Consider the following 21,586-nt stretch of genomic DNA (forward strand, 5'->3'; position numbering starts at 1 on the left):
ATGGAGTAAAGAGAGTTGTCTTGACAGAAGTATATAATCCTTAAAGGACAGCAACACTTTTCAAACACACATCATCCTAAGAGTGATCTGCTGAACTCAGTTCCTTTGTTGTAAAGATTTTTTTTATCTGAAGGGAACAGAGGATTTTACACAAAGACATTCATTACTTCTAATACTGAAAAAATGCTGGGAAGAACCCTAGACGTCAAAGAGCAATGATTCGGTGATTGCGGTGTATCTATATGATAAAAGCGGGGAAAAAAAAATACAAATTTACCTACGAAGACGCCTGGTACATTCTCAGTTTTTAAGAAATGCATTAAGAACAGAGAAAAATCTACAAAATTGTAAACAAAATTTGCCTTCACTTTTGTTGACTTTGAAGGCATTATGGGTTATTTTTGTTTTTTTACACAGGTATCTGAACTTTAGTGTTTCTGGGTTGTTTTAGTAATACTAAACCTTATTTTTAAAAAAAAGACAAGCAAATTTATTTACAAAACAGAAACAGACTCACAGACATAGAAAACAAGCTTATGGTTACCAGTCGGGGGAAGGGGGCGGGAAGGGGTAAATTGGGAGTTCGAGATTTGCAGATACTAACTAATATATACAAAATAGGTAAACAACAAGTTCATATTGGGTAGCACAGGGAACTATATTCAATATTATGAAGTAACATGGTGAAAAAGAATATAAAATGAATATATGTAAAAAAAACCCACCTTATTTAATACTTAGAAGAATGTAGTCTTCTCCTGTAGGGCTCTTCTGTAGACCATGAATGTGACATTCACTATATTTTAGAACACTAAAATCTATTTTCAGAATGGATGGATAAAATGGACAGCAAAGTGCTTCACTGAGTAAAATGTACTCTTCACCCCGAATTCAAACACACACACTTTTCTAGCCACAATGAGGAGGAGAAAATCAATTTTCATGAATTCATTCATTCAATCGTACGTACAGAATACCTGCTCTAGGCCAGTACAGTCCTGGTCCTGGGGGTACAACAGTGAATAAGCAAAGTTTCTAATCTCATGGTGCTTATAGCCTTGGGGTGGAAGGCAGACAATGCAATGGCTGAAAACAAACCAAAGTCATGTTTTAGATTGTGAGATATGTAAAAAGGTAAAAAGCTGGTTAGGGGAGTGATGGAGGTGTCAGTTCAGTCATTAAGGCTGGTCAGGGGAGGCCCCTTGGATACTGTGAGAACTTGGGCAGAGACTTGGAGAAAGGTGTGTGGATTCTGTGAGAAGGCTGATCTAAGCTGTGGGGATGGCAGGTGCAAAGGTCCTGTGGAGGGTGCAGCCTTGGTATATGAGTAACAGCAAAGAAGCCCGTGGGGCTGGGAAGGATATGAAGGAACAACAGCACTTGGGCTATGAAAATTAACACGAAGCGCCACTATACACTACACTAATTGCATATGTTTAATTACCCACCAAACCCTCTTAAGTTTTATACCACATTGCAATGAAAACATTTGGAAAGAAACTTCCAGCATGTTGAAACCGACTGGTTCTTTAGGTTTAAATGCATCTATAGAGGCCAGCAGCTTTACAGCATTTTATGAGCAGAAACAAAGCACTTAATCCCAAGAGTGGTCTGAAACAGTCAGGAGTGTGACGGAATCAAGAGTTCCAGCGAAGCTGGGGAGCTTTGAAAACAAAAAAAAGTGCTGAGGACCTAAGCCCTCGTCATCCTCTGTAATTATTCGCTGCGTTAACGAGCCCCAAGCAGAAGTCACCATGTGCCCACACCGCCCTGGTCATTTCTGTGACCTACACACAGGGATGGATGGTGCCTCAGGCACAGGAAGTCACTCCAGGAGAAGCACTTTAAATTCCCGCTGGGCCCACGGAGCCAGGGCAGGGCTGGCCTTTTGCACACGTGGCAGGAAGAGCTGGCACCTGCTATAAGGCTGCTTGTCACTGCGATGTTTGCCACTCAAGCTAACAAACCACTGGCCAAGGGTGGGAAGGGAGGGGAGGCGATGAAGGCCAGGACGTTCATTTTACCACCTCCCCAGCTTGCTGTTCAATTCCTCTTTCTCCCTTTTGCTCCCAAGTCCAGAGTCAGCGGCGGGGGCTCCAGTTGGTGAGAACAGTTGAGGAAGGGAAGAGGGGAAAGAGAAGGGGAATTAGGCAGTTTTGGGGGGAGGAAATGGAGCATTCAAACCTCTTTCTTCTCAGAACCGGAGTTCAGCCTGGCCTCCACAGTCCAAAGGATGCATGTTTTTATCACTTGCGTCACCTCCGCAAAAGATAACAAGTTTAACGAATTTTGCAGGGAACAGGTTCTACACTAAAATACAGCTTCCCCTGTACTTAAGAGAGTGTGTAAGGGACCAGAGCTGTCGGCCACCTAGCCTGGGGGGAAGCCCCCGTGTCCCCCATGCCCCCCACCCTGACTGTGCTCCCTGCTCCAGAGAGCCAGCGAGGGCAGGTCACACGCAGGGGTCATCTGGGAGCTGGTTAGAAATGCAGGTCCCCAAGCCCCCACCAGCTCCAGGGTGAGGCTCCAGACCCACCTATCTGCCGAGTTTCAGCAGGGAAAGAAGGGAAGACATAAAGCACCCAGGGAGATGAATGCACAGGTGGTATCACAGACTCTTAACCCAGGAAGAACCTAAAGGGTTGGTGGAAGCCAAGATCACTGAGCAGTTCAGGAGTTAAACTCAGCCAAGAAAGGCCCCAGTGAGCCCAGGACTTCCAGGAGTGCTTCTCAAAGACAGAGACAAAGAGTGTGTGTGTGTGTGTGTGTGTGTGTGTGTGTGTGCGCGCGCGTGCGCGTGTGTGTGATGGTAAACCAGCTAATCCGGCTGACATTACTTTTTTGGAAGCAAGACATTCTTGATGGAGGCAGAGACGCTCTGATTCACACGTTTCCTCATCTCCCTGCAGACCAGTGACAGTCCCTGAACCGGCAGCCAGTCTGCAGGTCACACCCAGTAACACTGCCTCAGAGGGTCCTGCTCCGGCCTCTTCCAGCCACACACCTGCTGGCACCGCAGGGTGATGGGCCAGAGAGGCCTGGAGCCCGGTGCCCCTTTTGGACCACACTCGGGATCCTGGGATTTGAGAAATCTCCGGAACAACAGACTCTGAGCCTGGCTCTAGCGCCTGGCCAGGACTCGCCTTGGGAGTTCCTCCTTTGGAAGACAAACCGTGCCATCTCCCCAAGTGCATGTGTCCCTCGACCGAGGACTAGCTGTTGTGGGGGGAGGGCTGGGGATGGGGCCAGGATCTGCAGCGGGGCATCTCCACGCCTCTCCAGAGCCAGAGCAGGGAGAGAAGAGAACAGGCGACGATGGTCCTGGCACGAGACCCTCGCACGGGCATCTGAGAATTCTCTCCTAAACCTGGCTGTTTAATGATGGTGTGTTCAATAAAGTCAAAGTATAAAATGCTTACACCTGCTAAGTATTTAGATACGCAGTCTGTGAGCTCCCACCTGTAGTCCTACAGAGATTAGGGGACAGGCCTGAATGCCCCGCAGGGACTGAGCCTCCAGGTTTGGGAGGCTGGGGTCAGTTTGGTTAAATTCCCAAGTTGGGAAGGCATTGTTCCAACAGAAACATCCACCCCTTCAAGTGGACCAGACAGATGGCCCCCAGGTGCCTCGGGGGAGACATTCCTGATGCTCCCTGGACCCCTCAAAGGGAATGGCCTCGGAACCAGCGGTTGGTAAATGCATATTGTAAGGAACTGTCTTAGCACCTACGGTGAAGAAGGTTCATTTTTCTTTGGTTCTTTCACTCATTTCTCACTTTCTTAAATGTTTTTAGGGATTTCTGATGATAGAAGCACACTGATGAGGATCCCACAGGTGTTCTGAGCTCAGCCCTGGCTGAGGGCATGACACAGCTTCAAAATGAAGGGGTCTTTCTTATCTCGGGATTGACCAGGAGAGACGGAAATCGAAGGGCCGGTTAGCTTTGGAGAACAGCCAACATCACTACAGATGTCTTAGCTCCGCCCAGCACACAGAGGGTGGAGCGAAATGAATGACCGAAATAATGAGGCTCAGGAAGGAAATGAAAAAAAAAAAAAAAAGGAGGGGGAAAAAGGAGGAAAGAAGAACCCCATAAGAGCCATTTTTTGGCTCCAGACAGAAAGGATGAGAAAGGGCAGAAAGTTAAAGGCGCATTTATTATGCAATCTCTCGTATGTTTGCAATAAACACAAAAACAAGACTGGGACTTACTCTGATAAGCACTGCTGTCTAGGGGGCAGAAAGGATGCCAACGCTCTGAATGATGAGGCTATGATTTTCATCCAGGCCACATGTCCACCGTCGAAACCCCAGAGAGAACTGACGTATTTTTTGAGGAGAAAATTCCTTTTCCAATACGCAAAAAAATGTGATTATTTACCTGTCAATGACCTTCGCACTAGCAGTACTATCTGAAAGTATCTCAGAAAAAAAAAAAAAAAGATGCGTGTGATCTAAAAGTACTCAACACACCAGACTGATTTCTAGAGAAAACTCTCCAGGGAATTTTCATAAATAATAAACACAGCAGGACTAGTCACACTGAAATAAAATGAGAAAAAAAAAAAAAAGCCAAACATCCAAGCAGTCTGGGATTAGACCCAGCTCTGGAACACAAGGGACTCTCCGGCCTGACGATTCCCCAGCTTCTCAGCTCGAGTCTGTTCCCCGAGGAACTCAGAGGATCAGCTTTCAAATGGTGTGTTGGGTCTAATTCATTTTACTAATTAGTGCTATGTTTTGTAATCAACAAGTTTTAAATAAAGAAAGGAAGAGCTTGGGCTAAACAGAGAGGAAAGGCTGTCAGAACTGTTCTAAAGTTGATACGATTTCATTAATTCGTCTTCGTTCAGAACAAATGCAGCCTCTCCCACCCCTGAACACAGAACACGACTGGCTTCAGGAAATGTCTAAAAATTAAACAACTTCCCTCAGGTTTTAGAGGGACTAAGAGCTCATCTAGTCCAGAACCCAGGGAAGCTCTGAAAGACCTCTGTCTCACCTCACACCCCGTCGTGTGCAATTTAAATACCTAACGTTGAGTTGAGGATCTTTCTCTTTCCGGGGGCAGCATTTTGTCCAGCTCTCATCATCAAATCAGTTTTCCTTTTGTTGAGCCTAAATCTGTTTCCTCTGGGGTTTGCAGGCATGGGGAACAAATCAGATCCACCTTCCTCAAGACGGTGACCCACCCTCCAGTATCTGAAGGCAGTTACCCGCCGGAAACCCCTACATCTCTCTCCTGGTTCTACCAACCGCTCTTAACCAGGCATGTTCGGATCTATCTCTGCTTGACCCAACCAGGGTATCTTTAGAACTCTGAGTGCTGAGTGAGCCAAGTGGTATTTTCCAGCAACAATATGAGCATCATTCTAATAAAATGTCGTTCTGTTTCTGGTGGCAAGAATCCCATTAGCTAGCTTTGGTGGCAAATCTCAGCTTCTAGTAAAAAGTGAATTTATAGTTAATCAAAGACCTTGGGTTACTATCCTGATTTTTAATCTCCTTGGAGCTACTGCAGTGTTTTGATTTTTCAGGATCTTTGAGGACCTTGATTCAGTCATTACCTGGATTTCAAAATTCCTCTTAAACCACCTGGATGATAATTGAGCTCTAGGACTTTGTCCCGGAAACAAACAAACATCCAACTGTTAACGAGGAACAGGGCTGGGGGCAAGCCCGGCAGCCGGCCCCCGGCAGATGTCCAGCCCCCTCATTATCCGCCCAACGACTGCTTAGTGTGGTCGTCACCCTCCATCTTGGCCAAAGGTGCTTATTAAATGTTTTGCTGAAGTTCCAACACCTATTTCACTGCATTCTCGTGACCAGCTAGTCTAACAGTATTGCCAAAGAAAACACCAGCTCAGTCTAACATGACTTTTTTGTGTGTGTGTGAGCCCAGAGGGTCCCCATGACTGCAATGTCATCTTGTGATAAGACAACGAACTTTTAACAATAAAAATCTAGTTTCTTCTAGAAGCGACTTCAGGTTCTCCACCTGTAATTTTGAGTTTTCTTTCTCTTGCCCCCTTTGAAAGTGTAGAAGTACCATCTTCAGTGTCCCAGCCCCTCACCCCATTTTGGGGATTGCTCAAAAATGTCTGGTTCGTGGTTCCATTTGTAAGAAGCCTGGATCCCCTGGCATGGGAGAAGCCTCGAGAGATTTTGCCACTCAACGGGCTTCTGATCCCCTCTGCCAACCATGATCTTCATCCCGTTCCAGCTGGACAGGAGCTCTCCTTTGTTTCCCTGCTGTCCCCCTGTTTTGGAGGGGACAGGTCTCATCCGAGTCACTGATGTACCCTCAGTTCCGTGTCTCAAGTGCATGTTCATTCAAACGAACACACAGGCCAGAGCACACTAGGAAGTGAACTGTTTTGCTTCCACGGCCCTGTGTCACCGCTAAACCGTTCGTTCCAAGGACCGTGCCTCTCCTCGCCCAGGTCCCACAGCAGCCATCCTGAGGACCTCAACAGGCCTCACCAGCCACCGGGCAGGAGGTGGGCCGGGAAGTCTGTGCCACACCTCCCTCTTGTCTCCAGGCAGGCCCTGCACTTTCTTTCCGTCTTTTGTACATATGCCTTAAAGTCCAACTTTATCAAAGAATTCCATTGGGACCCATGTTTTTCATACTTGGTGTCTGCTTTCTTAGATGAGCTGTGGTAGCTCAGTCAGGATGGTTTTCCTGGGCAACCCTCCACTCTCTTGGGGTAGCTTCCCCTCCAGAACCTTGTGCTCCCTCTCCAGGCCCATCAGGAAGCTTGCACATGCAGTCTGAGCACCCCTGGGGCTGAGGCTGCGTCTTGTTACAGCACCAAGGGTCTGGCCTGCTGACTGCTTCCACCCTGGAGAAGTTCCATCCTTGCCTCTCTCCATGTGAGGGGCTTCAGCTTTAAGAGAAACTGGTAAGTAAGAACAGAGAAGCCAGGTGGGAGTGGTGCCTGAGAGCTTGGAATTTCAAGTTCCCAAAGTTCTGCTGTCTTCCGGTGTTGTTCCCAGGCCTAAGTTTAATATAACCATGACACACCCTTGCTACTGCAAAAGACAAATGCATGTTTTGCGTGAGCGCGTGAGTTTTATGTTGAGTCAAGAGGACCAGCCCTAGATGGGCGACTTTCACCTTTGTTTGGATACAGGCGTCTGACGTTTGTGATGTTTCAATGGTACTCAACTGGCAGTAAATATGTGGGGGAAGGCAGGTTCCCCTTGTGAGAGCAAAGCGGAGATAGAGACAGAGACCCAGAGGGACTGTGTGTGGAGGGCAGGGATGGGGTGAGTGAAGGAGAGGACGGTAAAGTGCATAAATTTAATACCTAAGGAAATCTAAAGACCAAACTTTCATTATATGCTCAGAGCAGACATCTAAAGCAAGAGAATCCGTGCATGAGTGAACCAGGAAGTCGGCAGCAAAGCCACCCACTACCAGATTAGTGACCTTAGATAAGGCTCTTGACCTTTCTAGACTTCATCGTACTTGGTTTAAAAGAAAAGGTAGGTAGTGAGTTAGGTCATTTTTAAGACTCTGATTTAGAAGTAATCATAAAAGTAATGTCCAGCTGTGGACTCACAAATGAGCTACCGTGAAAGGACTATGTTCGTTCCTCCGGATCAGAGCATCAACTGGGTCCCCGTTCATCTGAGTTACCATTTAGAAATAAAATTTGGTCCACCTACCAGTCTATTTTATTTGTCCAAGCCCACATGACCTAGCACTCTGAATATCTGGTCTATGCATTTGTCCGGCCAGTCTTACCCCTCTGGGGGGAAAAGTGGTGAGCGCAGATGGATAGGACTATTTGCTGAGTGATGCCTGTGTGCCCAGAGATGGCAGTGCGCTCTGAGGAGAAGCATCCAGAGAGCCAGCTAGAGCCCACAGCCCAGGGAGGGCAGGCAGAGCCCAGGCAAAGAGGAGAGGTTCTGGGGGAGGCAGAATGATGAGTATTCACAGAGGCCAACGAGGTTGGAGGTTAAGACCAACTGAGAAGGCAGAGCTTGTGCAAGACGGCTTAAAACCGGCTGTAGGTTTAGCAGTTTCTCAAATAAATTTAACCCAGTATTACCATGTGATCCAGCAATACCACTTTCAGAAATACACCCCAAAGATTTAAAAGTAAGTGTGGAAGCTAAAACGAACGTTCATAAAAACACAATGGTCAACAGGTGGAAACCACTGAAATTGTTTCAACGCATAAAGGGAGAAACAAAGTGTGGTATTGTCAAGACAATGGAACGTGACACAGCCCCAGAAAGGAACGAAGCACCAGCACGTGCCACAACGTGGATGAACCTTGAAAACACTGTGCTAAGTGGAAAAAAACCACAAAAGATCATATATGATTCCATTTGTTTGAGCTGTTCAGCATAGGCAAATAATCCAGAGCCAAAGCAGATTCGTGGTTTTCAGGGGCTATGGGGGAGGAAGAAAGAGAAGTGACTGCTTAATGGGTATAATTTCCTTTCAGAATGAGGAAAATGTCCTGGAATTAGACAGCAGTGATGATTGCACAAAATCGTGAATGTAATGGCACTGAGTCGCACACTTTAAAATGGTCAAAATGAGTATGCGCACTCTCATCATTTCTATTCAGTATGGCACTGGAGGTCTTAGCCAGAGATATTAGGCAAGAAAAGGAAATAAAAAGCATCAAAATTGGAAGAGATGAAGGTAAGTTGTCTCTGACTATACATGACATGATTTTATGTATAGAAAACCCTAAGATTCCACCAAAAAAAAAAAAAGCCACCTGTTAGAGCTAATAAACTAATTAACAAGTTAGCGAAGTTTCAGGGCACAAAATAAACATACAAATATCAGCTGGGTTTTTTACACACTAATAATTAACCATCTAAATGAAAGAGAAATTTGAAAAAGCAATCTCATTTACAACAGCATCAAGAACAATAAAATATCTCAGGAGGTTAAGACCTTCTGCTGAAAACTATGAGATATTGATTCAAAAAAATTAAAGGACACAAATGGAAAGATAGTCCATGTTCTTGGATGGGAAGAATTAATATTGTTAAAACACTCATCCTACCCTAAGTGATGTACAGATTCAGTGCAACTCCTATCAAAATTCAAATGGCATCTTCCACAGAAATAGCAAAAAATCATTTGAAGTGGATTAAAGACCCCAAACTGTGAAATTCCTCACAGTAAACACACTGGTCACCGGACACTGGTCTTGGCAATGATTTTTTGGATCTGACACCAAAAACACAGTGCAAGCAAAAATAAACAAGTGGGACTACATCAAACTAAAAAGGTTCTGCACAGCAAAGGCAACAAAATGAAAAGCAATCTACAGAATGGGAGAAAGTATGTGCAAACCACACGTCTGCTAAGGGGTTAATAGCCAAAATATGTAAGGGAGTCATCCAACTCGATAGTAAAAAAACCCAAATCATCCGATTTTAAAACGGGCAGAAGATCTGAATGGACATTTTTCCAAAGAAGACATACAAATGGCCAATAGGTCCATGAAGAGGGGTTCAACATCACTAACCACTGGGAAATGCAAATCAAAGCCACACTGAGATACTGTCTTCCACCCGTTAGGATGGCTATGATCAAAAAGAGAAGAGATAACTAATGTTGGTGAGAATATGGAGAAAAGGGGACCCTGGTGCACTGTTGATGGAAATGCAAATTGGTACAGCCATCATGGAAAACAGTAAGGAGGGTCCTCAAGAAATGGAACACCATTCAGCCATTAAAAAAAAAAAAGAAAATCCTGCCATTTGTGACAACATGGATGAACTTGGAGGACATTATGATAAATGAAATGTCAGACAGAGAAGGACAAATACTGTAAGGTATCACATGAGGAATTAAAAAAAAATAAAGTGAAAGCCATAGAAACAGTATTATCACGGTTGCCAGGGCCAGTGGAGTGGGGGGACGAACAGATGCATAGATGTGGGTCAAAGGGTACCAACTTTCATTTACAAGATGTCTAAGCTGAGAATCTATAGACGGCATGGTGACTATACTTAAGAATTGTACACTTGAAAAGTGCCCAGAGAGATCTTAAGCGTTCTCACCACACACGTAATAAAAGGTAACTATGTGAGATGACGGCTGTGTTAATTAAAGTGATTTTGTTGATCATTTCTCATTGTATATGCAAATCAAATTATCTCATTGTACACTTTAAGTAGATACAATTTTATTCTTCAATTACACCTTTCAGGAAAACTAGAAAAAAATAAATAAAATGGGCAAATGGTAAATGTTATGTAATCTGTATTTTAACGCAAATTTTTAAACAAAAGTTAAAAAACAAACAAACAAACAAAAACCCTGCTGCAGCCAGTGAATGAACCGGCCAGGCTCCTGACCCAGATGGTCCTTCCATCCTCCCGCCCCTTCTGGCCGGTCTGCACTGCGCATGCCATGCTTTCCTGCCTCTGAGCAGAAAAGCTAATTCTAATGAGCTCACGTGTCACCACAATATAAATTACGGTGAGGGAAAAAAAAAGAAACAACTTGATGCATGGCTGAGGATCTAAAAGAGGAATGTCCACCATTGTTTGTGATTATGGATCACATCACAATCTAATAGCAATTTTTATTTAATCAATAATTTCCATGCTGAACAGACAGCCCTGTTACAGAGAATCGACAAGCAGGTACTGATAGCGACAAGGCTCGTTATTAATCTTTCCTCCGCCGGCTTATCAGCCAAACTACTGTAAAAGGCACCACCAAGATGGATTTTAGAAGCCACTTCTCTCCTCCCTGCCCCTCCTTTTCCTTTTCCCTCTCCCATAACCCATCATGTAATGGAGACTCTACATTTATTTGAGTAACCTGGGGCTTGGGCGGCATAAAAAAGGCAGTTCACATTAAGCAATTTCACAAATCAGTAGCACCTAGACCATCGCTCAGGGTTAGCCATTATAGGCTAATAAATCATACTTTCTCTTTGAGTTGTCAATCGCCAAAAAGCTTTGTACAAACGTTGGCATCTGTAATTCCGTAAAGGCTTTTCATCTTGAAATAAGATGCTCTGGATTGATAACAAGAATAATCCCCTCTTGATCAAGAAAAAAAAAAAATCTGCATTTTAGCAATTAAAGTGGCTGCCAGAAGCCAAATGGCTCAGTACTGAGACTCCAGTGAAGTTTATCTCCGCTGAACACGAAGGGAATACAGCGAGGGCTGTGTTTTCTTTGCAGTTCGTTTGACTGCTTTATCTGGCTGGTAGGAACCGCACCATCTCTGACCAAGCGGTACAGGAGAGGGAGGTGCAAAGACCTTTCACCACCTCCAGGGAAAGACGCCTGGGAAGACCTGTGCTCCATGAGCCTGGCTCTTCCACCTGTCCCAGAGAGAAAGCTTGGCTCCTGGGAACACATCACCTGTGCTGAAACACGAAGGTAACACCCAAGATCACTCTCCCAAGTACCCTGATTACTCTTACTTTAAAAAGAGACAATGAAATTGGAGAGCCTTAAGTAATGAGCCTGGGCCACGCCCACAAGAGACAGGGGTTCCGAGGGCAAAGCTACCTCCCAGGTGTTCAGTCGGCAACTGGAAATTTCAGACGGCTCTCTGAACAGCCCTCTTCAACATCCACATTAACTGCAAAAACCACAACTCCGAAATGTCTCCGAACTCTCCTCCCAAGTTTGCAAAAATAAGTTGAAACAATTGCCACTTCAGAGTCTCCCTCTCCGCCCTGCTCCACTCTACCCCGGCCGTCTTCAGTACAGCTTGGCAAAGCTCAGCCCCCATCTTTCTAAAGCTCGCGCTAGCCCAAGTCATTCCTCTCATCAGAAATTGATTCTCCTTACCCTCTTTGGAATATACGTCAGACTGCTAGTCTGGCAGTCAGGTTGCCTGTGACACGGTGCTACCCTGCTCCTTAGCCCTCCTTCCCACTACTTTCTGCCTTCCAGAACACTGTGGTTCCATCAAAGCTGCAGTCCTGACCACTCTTCAGTCCAAAAACACAGAAGGAATTATTTTGTAATTAGATTTCTAACTCAAAGAAGTGTCAAAACTCGAGGCTTTTACTGTCTAAGCTATGTATAGAGAAAATTCTCCCACTTTCTGCATTCATTAACTTCTTCCTGCTGTCTTTTCCACACGTGAGCCCCAAGTCCTCCCGGCAATGGGCTTTCCCTATTTAAATCCACTTGCTTTTTCAAGACCATGTTCAAATACAGTCTATACCAGGCCTTTCTTAGTCCTTCTTCTGCATCTTCACTTTGTTTTCCTATTGCTCTGTTTGTACCTCTATTGTCCTCCCAACAGCCTGCTCTGACTCCTCCTGAGCAGCCTGCCTTACGTGTTCTCCTTACCCAAAGGGGCAGACATCAAAAGATGCGTGTATCAAGTCCCCAACCCCAAGTCCATAGGCTTTTTTCTTCTCAACACTATGCCTGCAATTTGTGTATTGGCCACTAGGTGGCAATGATGTACCGTAGCAGGTAAGATCAACAACCTACAGAGGTCAGAGGGCACAACCAAATTACCAACGTACTTATATATAAGAGCATATAAGTATACTCTTTATTGTGATAAAAAGCCACCTTTATCTCACCATTCTTCTATTAATCAGGTTTATTAATACTACTTCTCCTGGATTCTACTCCTCTTTATATTTGAATAATGCTTTAGAATATGCAAAGCATTTCCATGTCATGATCTCATTCTATCCTCGCACACACACACACACACAAAACCTTTAAAAACCCTATGAGGAAAGTAGGATAGATATTATCTCCACTTTACTGATGAGAAATTCAGGACTGAAGCCGTAGAGTGACTTACTTAAAGTCAGAAACAGTTTTTGGCAGATGAAGAACAAACTGTAAATCTCCAACACATCATCCAATGCTCTCACCACAGCCCCACTCACTGAGTAATGCTGGTTTTGCTCGTAATGGGGTGGGGCGGGGGTGGCTTCAGTTTAAGGACTTGGTCTACACATAGTCTTTTGAGGATATGCCATTTACAGTTCTCTTCTCTTGCCAACACGAATTGTTCCAGAAACGAACAAGAAATCCATCCACGGCAGTATTTAGCTAATCTTAGGAAAGCCTAAATGTCCCTGAATCTTCAGAAAGTCCTTCCATTAGAAAATTGCTTTCTGTTCCTGGAGCTCTGTTTTATGTCACAGCGGGAGCCTGATATTCAACCCCACTTGCCATGATCTCAGGAACTGAAGTCTGAGTGACTTCCCTCGGGCTGCACACACACACACACAAACAGTGACGGGATTTCTCCACCACGACAAAGGGCTTGTCTGGTTATGGGACTTTTTGAGAACTGCTGAGTGTGCCTAACCTTAGCAAACGTGATTTTAAAATTAAGTTCTGCCAATTTATGCACAACACACACACGCACACACCACATACATGCACACACACATGCACACATGTGCACACACAGAGACGTACATGTATAATATACATTAAATAGTCTTTTGCAAGAGACTAGTGAGGCTATCTTTACTTTTTAATCCAAACAATATTAAAGTACATTTAGGGAAGAGAAAATTTCTCTTTAATCACAAATATACCTTTTTGCTTTTGTTGTTTATTTCTTCCCATATTGCAAGAAGAAAGATTAGGGCAGTACTGGGGGTAATTTCCACCCCCAACCCAGGACATTGTTTTGTTGTCACAATGGGGGAAGGGCACTCCCAACATCTGGTCGGCAGAGGTCAGCATGCTGCTAACAGTCCTACAACAAACAGGACAGCCTCCACCATAAAAGAACCCATGGCCCTCTGGTGCCCAGATTGAGAAGCCCCGGTTTAGGGGGGTGATTAAGAAGAACTTTCAGAAGGATGTCCAGACACTCAAGGCTCCAAAACTCAACAAGAAACAAACAAGTCCAGTGAGGGATCTGAAGTGCAAGGAACAGGCCCATGGACCTCTCCAGTCCTCCTCTCTTAGGGCTCATGAACCCAAGGCTGAGTCAGCATCTTTATACAATGATTAACTTCATGGTGACATGCCAGTGTAAACACCGCCTGAACACCAACCTAAACCGTGTTTTTGTAGGCAACACATATGGACTTAGCAGCCAGTAAATATTTTCAAATTTTTCATTTTTATATGGAGAATCACTAACATTTTGTTGAGTATAATTTTTAAGGTAATTCCCCCAACTGTTTTATGAAGTAAATACTATCATCTTTGTTTCACCGAGAAGGAATGGGACATGGCAGTGTGGAGAGCCATCTTTGAATCCAGGACTGTCAGCTTTGAAACGCACACTGTGCTGTCTCAGGAGAACATTGGCAAGCCAAAGCTTCGGACAGCGTGCTATTTCTTCTTACAAAATCAGTACCATCATCTTCATCCTCACCATCACCATCCTCATCATCACCACCATCTTCATCATCACTCCCATCATCATCATCCTCACCATCACCATCTTCATCATCCTCATCATCACCACCATCTTCATCATCACCCCAATCCTCATCATCATCCTCACCATCACCATCCTCATCATCATCACCATTGTCATCACCATCCTCCTCCTCATCATCATCATGATACCTCAAAAGTTGACCTCCATGCCTTGCTTTGACCTCAACCATATTTCCCACCTGTTTCCCAGAAGCCTTTCTGGATACCCCTCATATATTTCTTCCCCTCATATATATTTCATATACATTTTTTCATATATAGCTCATATATTTCTTCCTCTTCTGAGCCCCAGAATCACAATTACACAACGATGCCTTCATTATGCCCTGCCTTATATTGTTCACTATACTTTTACGTTTCCTTGTCTCCCCCTCCCAATGAGGCTGACCACTCCAGGAGGGTCTGGTCCCAGTCACACTGGCAATGTGCCCACCACAAAGCTGGCGCAGTGGGCAGCATGCGGGCAGCTCTCAGGCCCTCTTCTAGTGAGTTGCTCTTAGTCAGCTCATACTTTTCCCGACAAACAAGAGGCTACCTGGGGCCAGCAAGACGTGCTATTGGCAAGCAAACTCCACTGAGGTCCCCATCCCAAAGTGACCATCATCTCCTCTTGTATTAGGTCCTGATTGTGTACAGAATATTCCAGGGGACTAATTATTATTGGCAGAATCCAGAATCTCACCTAAAGAATCATTCAGAAACCATCAAAAAGCATTTCATAGGAAAATCCTCCCCAAATAGCAGAAACTGTTATTTGGATGAAGGTTTTAATGAAATATTTCAAGGGGTATACAATGGCTGAACAAATTTAGGAAAGTTACCAAGGTATTACTCAATACCAGTTATATTTTGTTCAAAATATTGATGCGTTATTCTTCACTCATGGGTTAAGGCATGTTAGTTAGAAGACAATTTTAATAATTCAATAATTATTCAAGTAATTAATATATACCACCACCCCTTGAAAAATTAACCACATCTATTCTGGAGGGCACTTAATCTAGAGTTGAAGACGACCCTGGAGACAGATGGTGAGGGTCTGCCTGCTCTGAAACCTGAGGGCAGCCACCCACGACTGGCTCCATGTCCCCACCCTCCACCTCCCCAGCCGAAAGTGGGGGAGAGCGCAGCACAGTTCCCCAAGTGGCTGCCAGCCAGTAAGTTATCACCTGAAATGAAACCTGTCTGCCATCACTACACTAAGGACTATCAATTCGGATCCTTCACTTGCTTTTACTAAAACCAAGGTTCACGGAGGTGAACTGTCTTGGCCCAGTCTCCTCTGTCAGATACACACCGGGGGAGGAGAATGGGGTCTCCGGCTTCAGTCAAGTGCACGCACATCTCAGTTCAGCAACAGTGAAGATAAAATAAGCCTTAAGAGCTAATATGCAGAAGCCACACAACCCAAAAGCGCCACTCCCTGCCCCTTCCTCACTCCACCCTGCAAAACACAGACCCGTAAAACAAAGAGACGAGGAGCCTCTCTGAGACCCTCTGTCTGTTTCCCATTAGGCCTGCTGTATGTGATCTCTGCTTGGCCTTGGATGTTGGGGATGGCACTTATTTTCACGGCTGTTTCACAGTGTGATATAACGTTCTAAAGGGTCAAATGGTTCCAGGGAGGTCATCCCAAGGGTCAGGGCAGAGATGGGACTGCCACTCAGAATTCTGCTGGCCCTGGGAGGCTCTCTCTGGTGGACCACACAACCCTCTATGCTCCCCCAACTCGGCTGAATCTCCTGAGTGTCTTTATGGGAACAATTTCTGCAGGTGCAATTTTGTCACTAACTTTAAAAGGAATGTGACCCTTGAGGCACGACTGTCAAAGGATGCCTTTGAAGTTTGTGGTTCACCGTCTGTATTTCACACGCAGTATTCCCAAATAATTAGAGTAACTAAATTAACTAGCAACTCCATGTAGGGGAAATAAGATCAAAATCTCCACTCATTCGTTTTAGGTTTTATGTGCACACAAAACTAATTTCTGCTTCGTATCTGAGACCCCGATCACATCTTAAACTCAATTTTCTCTTAGGTAAAGATATACAATGTGACTTTAGCAAAGGGATCAAAATTAGATGGAAAACATTTAAAATGCAAATTTGGGATCATGGTATTAATATGAAAATAATGTCTTCACCACATCCTAACTTTTCCCCGGCGTTTCTACGGAAGCATCAATTCTTTACAGATTAGATGTGCTTTCTTTATATCTCAATCTCTACCATATTAAGAAGAAAGCCTTTCATTTTCACGCTGCGGATGTATAGAATTTGTGTTCAAATGGCAACAAAGGTGATTATAACTATTCTTCTGAGAAAGGAAACTCTAGTGTGCTTTTAAAGATCAAAATTTGCAGCATAAGAGCGCATTTAAAATCCAAGTAGGTGGTTAATCATTGTACAAAAAGGTGAATTTTTGACACTATGCTTGAAAGATACAAATGGAGGAAGACAGCGATGTACACGCCACCCACTTGAAATTGGGGGCTAACATAAACACCGTTGACGTTCTCGGCCACTCTGCCCTCCCGGCAGGAGACAAGAGCCCCCAGCGGTGTAACTGCCAAGGTCCTCCCTGCAGGGTTATTCCTCTGGGAATCAGGGTGGGGAATAAAATCGTTAAAAAAAAATCATTTGACCTTTTAAAGACCTTTGGAACAAATATTATAGGTGTTATTTCTTCAACAGAAAGGAAAGGTTGGATGGGTGGAATAGATGGTGAGGGAGTTGCAGTGATGGAGTGAACAGGTGGACATCAGCTACGGTGACTGGACCATTTTTATTCTTCCAGGTCCCAGCAGTGACGTTTCCAGGCATAAGGAGAACACCCAGCAGCGGGGACCCACACCGAGGTACGCGTTCTTCACGTATCCTCATTTTCCCTCTTTCTAAAAAGCCTCTGGAAAGATCGGCGGCACACACGATGTCATTCAGAAGCTGCAGGCTCTGCATATTGGCTATTTCTCAATCAGCCAAGAGCCGAAGCTGGAACTGACTTCCAGGTCAGAATTAATAACGAGAGGGAAATGGGTGTCAGGACGGTTTGGAAGCCTCTTCGTCTCTCTGAGAAGCCAGGCCAGAAGACAGAGTTTGAGCTGTTTTACATGGGAACAAAAGCTAAATGGAAGACAAAGTAAGACCAGAAAACACACTTTGAGAAGCGACAGCCTACAACTTTCAGAAACAGATGTGAGATTCACGTCTCTCGCAATCTGTGATGCACGACATCAGACTCACATGGGATCGAAGGGAAAGCGTGGACTTTTTAAATTTTTTTGAGACGCTAGAATATGCGCTTTCAGATGTCCGGGGCAGAGAAAGTGCTTGCGTCTTGACAAATCAGTACTAAGTTTTGTCTTAATCAAAAGTACTGTAAGTTAATTTTTGTACTAAATATCCCACTGACCCTCTTCTTCCTGTTTTAACTGACACTATGAAAGAGACAAAGGACAGCCACCAAAAAGCCAACTAACAAAAGTATACATCCATCTTCTTAGCTTCTGGGCACAGAAATAGATTTACGACAAATTAAATACTAGCTTGAGAGTAACTAAGCCCTAGTATAATTATCTTGCTGGGAAGAGAAATTAATTAAGCATCCCAGTGAGAAAGACCCCACAGCAAACCTGGAATAAACACACAACGGGAGAAGGACAGGGGCTTGAAATAAAGGAGAAGGGGAGGCAGAAGCAGGATTTAGCCCATCTGTTCGCACAGTAATGGGACGGGGTAATCTTTGCAAGAGAACATGGAGTGCATTAGGCTGAAAATGAGACTACCTGGCAGGCAGAGTCGACCACGTCCCTAATTCCCCTCTTCAACTTCGTGATTTGCTAATGGGAAACACATGTCTTCCTTCTGCACCAAGTTCAAATGACTCTGAAATTCCAACCGTGCAGCTCAGCGACTGAACCAGAACAAGGGGAGAACTTGTCAGGATTTAAGAGCTTTCAGCAAAGCCCTTCAATTGGAGCCAGCACCCTATTCCACGGAAGGATATCAATTATAGATAGTGACTTGCTTTCGCAGGCAGTCGGGACTGTCAGACACTAGATAGACAACCATGAAGAATCATGAATCTTTCTATTAACTGTAAGAGGGGGGAAAAGAATGGGTCCTGGCTATAAATAAGGCAGAGCATCAGAATGGTTTAACACCTTGCCTCTTGGTTGTCCAGAGCATGAAAATTCAACTAATTCACACAACGTCCTCTCTCATCCCGGAAAGTCAGAGGGACGCAAACAGTTCATGCTTTCCTCTGCCCCTTAAAAAGTGAGTTTTGCCACTGATCATTTTTCCATCTGCCATCAAAGTAATTAGGTGGTCTTGAACTAGCTGTTCGTTCAATCAACCAAAAATAAAGTGCCCGTTCTAGATGGGGCCATGGCTAGAATTACCAAATGCACTTTAAGTGAGGAGGCACTTTTGTATCTGTCACGTAAAGCAAAATCAATTTGACTGTACAAATTTGGAATTTCTGCACTTCAGATACTGAGTAAAAAGGTGGAAGATACGATATAAACAAGTATCTTTATGTTACTGTCAGTTACAATTTTTCATTCTCATAACCAAGTTTACTTTACTCACATAATTTATCTCAGACTAAAATTAATACCATAAAGATAATACATTGGATTTTCTTCCAGTCTGACATGAATTTCTTCTTGCTGATTTGGAATTAAAAAATTCCAATGCATATGTACTCATTACATGTTTTTTAAAGATAAAACAGACAACAGGATGGCCATTTAGTTGATAAGTTAAGCAGCTTTGCCTTAAAAATGACTCCGATTTCTCTGTAAAAACATGATCACTACCCAAAACCTTTCGCCACCAAGATTCAGTACAAACACCTGCACAAAAAGCAAGTTTCTACTGCACAGCACAGGGGACTATATTCAGTATCTTGTAATAACCTGTAATGAAAAAGAATATGAAAAGGACTATATGTATGTATATGAGTGACTGAAACATTACGTATACCAGAAATTGACACAACATTGTAGTGGACTAGATTTCAATTAAAAAAACACAAACACTTGCAATATTCAGTCTTTTAAAAGCCTTCACGAGTCGTATAAGGCGGTGAAAATGTTAAAGTGTTACTGCAACCCTAAAAAATGTCACCTCAAAATTGGCCTCTAACCAGGAACTCAATTCCTTTTAAATGGAGACAGAATCAGCTCCTATTTCATTCCTCATTTGATAATGGCTCAACCAAAATCACAGCGCTCCTGGGAAACTGCAGTGACTTATCCACAGAAAAGGCATCGTGAGACTGTGTCCTCCCTCAGAAGGAAGTTTTAAAAGGCAGCAGTGCCAACCCCTGGTTCATGACGACAGGTTTTGTACAAACCGTTCTTCTGGGGAATGCTGTTTACTCATTATACTGCTGAGGGTCCTCCTCCTCTCTTCCTTGGGATGACTTCCCCACGTTAAAAGGACAAATTCCAAACTTTCTGTTTCTCTTTAGTGTTACAATGTCTGCAGTTTCCGTTAAAACAGTCAGCAAGAATAAAAGGCCGTTAAGTCAGGCCTGGCTTACAAAATAACGCTTGCATCAAATTAAAGAGAAAAGGATCAAATTAAGTTCATTGGAAAAATATATCTTCATACAGAACATTTGACTCTCCAGTTTCTTGCAAGAAATCTGTAATTCTTCCTATTCTGCTACAAGGAGACACAGTTAAAAAAGAAATAGAGGCGGGGAACCCTGATGTCACGTTAAACCCTCAAAACATCCTGAATATGACGGACTTCACAACCTGGCAAACCACGGGTCTGACACGGTAACGTAACTACAGGGCGGGGCTATGTTACAGAGGACAGGCCAGGGTGCAGGAGGTGCTCTAGAAAAGCCCGTGCAGCCTACGAAACACATGGGATGTGTGACGAATTGTTTAACCTCAGCCTTTAAATGGAGGAAGGTTCTCAAGCAATACGGATCATCTAGAAATCAAAAGTTAATGTAAAAGCAAAGAGAATGGAGCGGGGTGTGTATGGTGTGTGCGTATGACGGGAGCAAGAAATCACAATGAAAGCTGCTCTGTCAGATTTCCTGTCATATGTAAAGCTTATGAAACAGCGACGCATAGCAAAGTATCCTTAACGCCTTCAGGGCACAGGCATGTGTGAGCTAACATCTTTTCATCCTTGAAGATTTAAATGCCCTTCCATCTCGGTTGCTCCTGGTCTCATTGGCCAGGGAGACTCCACTGGGCCAAGAAAATACCAAACAAAATGAAGCACGGGTGAAAGACAGGGCTAATCAGGTATGCGGGGAGACAGGGGTGAGTGTGCTGCACTGTCTGTAATAACTGACACAGGAACAAGGGAAAGACTTCTGAATCTGGTGTGGGAAGGGAAGGTGAGGTTCTCAATCTGGCCATGCTGCAGTTTGCAAAAGGATACATCATTAAACACATTTTAAAATACATACCATTTGAAAAGGTACATGCACCCCAATATTCATAGCAGCACTCTGTCTATCGACAGATGACTTGTTAAAGTAGTTGTGGTGTACACACACACACACACACACACATACACACACACACACACAATGGAGTACTACTCAGCCATAAAAAAGAATAAAATAACACCATTTGCAGCAACATGAATGGACTTGGAAATCATCACACTAAGTGAAGTAAGCCAGAAAGAGTAAGAAAAATACCATATATCACTTACATGTGGAATCTAAAAAAATGAGAAAAATGAACTTATTTATAAAACAGAAAGACTCACAGACACAGAAAACAAACTTCTGGTTACCGGGGAGGAAGGTGGGTGGAGTGGGGAGTAAAGGGGGAGTTTGGGATTTGCAGATACTAACTACTCTACATAAAACAGATAAACAGCAAGGTCCTACTGTGTCAATATCTTGTAACAGCCTATAATGAAGTAGAATGTGAAAAGGAATATGTATGTATTTATGTATAACTGAATCACACCAGAAATTAACACAATGTTGTAAACCAACTATACTTCAATAAAAAAAAAGAAAATACATGTCACTTTTTCTAGGAAACTATTAGCCTTGCAAGGATTGGCTTCAAGTCAGGAAATTGTGTTAGTAAGTGGTTTATCCCAAGCATCTACCTTCTCACAGAGAGTACCAACTGCTGCATAAAATAATAGGAGATTCCTTAGACGGTGAGGGTTCGGGAGAGGAAGGGAGAAAGGGA

The 21,586-nt window shown here is 43.9% G+C and overlaps 1 protein-coding gene across 5 annotated transcripts in view; it reads right to left on the reverse strand.

Annotated features, from left to right (window-relative positions):
- Positions 1-21,586, reverse strand: part of GLI3 (GLI family zinc finger 3) — a 268,288-nt gene that overhangs the window by 37,594 nt on the left and 209,108 nt on the right. The gene's annotated exons all lie outside the window — the stretch shown is intronic.

Source organism: Vicugna pacos, chromosome 7, assembly GCF_048564905.1.
Source record: "Vicugna pacos chromosome 7, VicPac4, whole genome shotgun sequence".
Taxonomy (NCBI): domain Eukaryota; kingdom Metazoa; phylum Chordata; class Mammalia; order Artiodactyla; family Camelidae; genus Vicugna; species Vicugna pacos.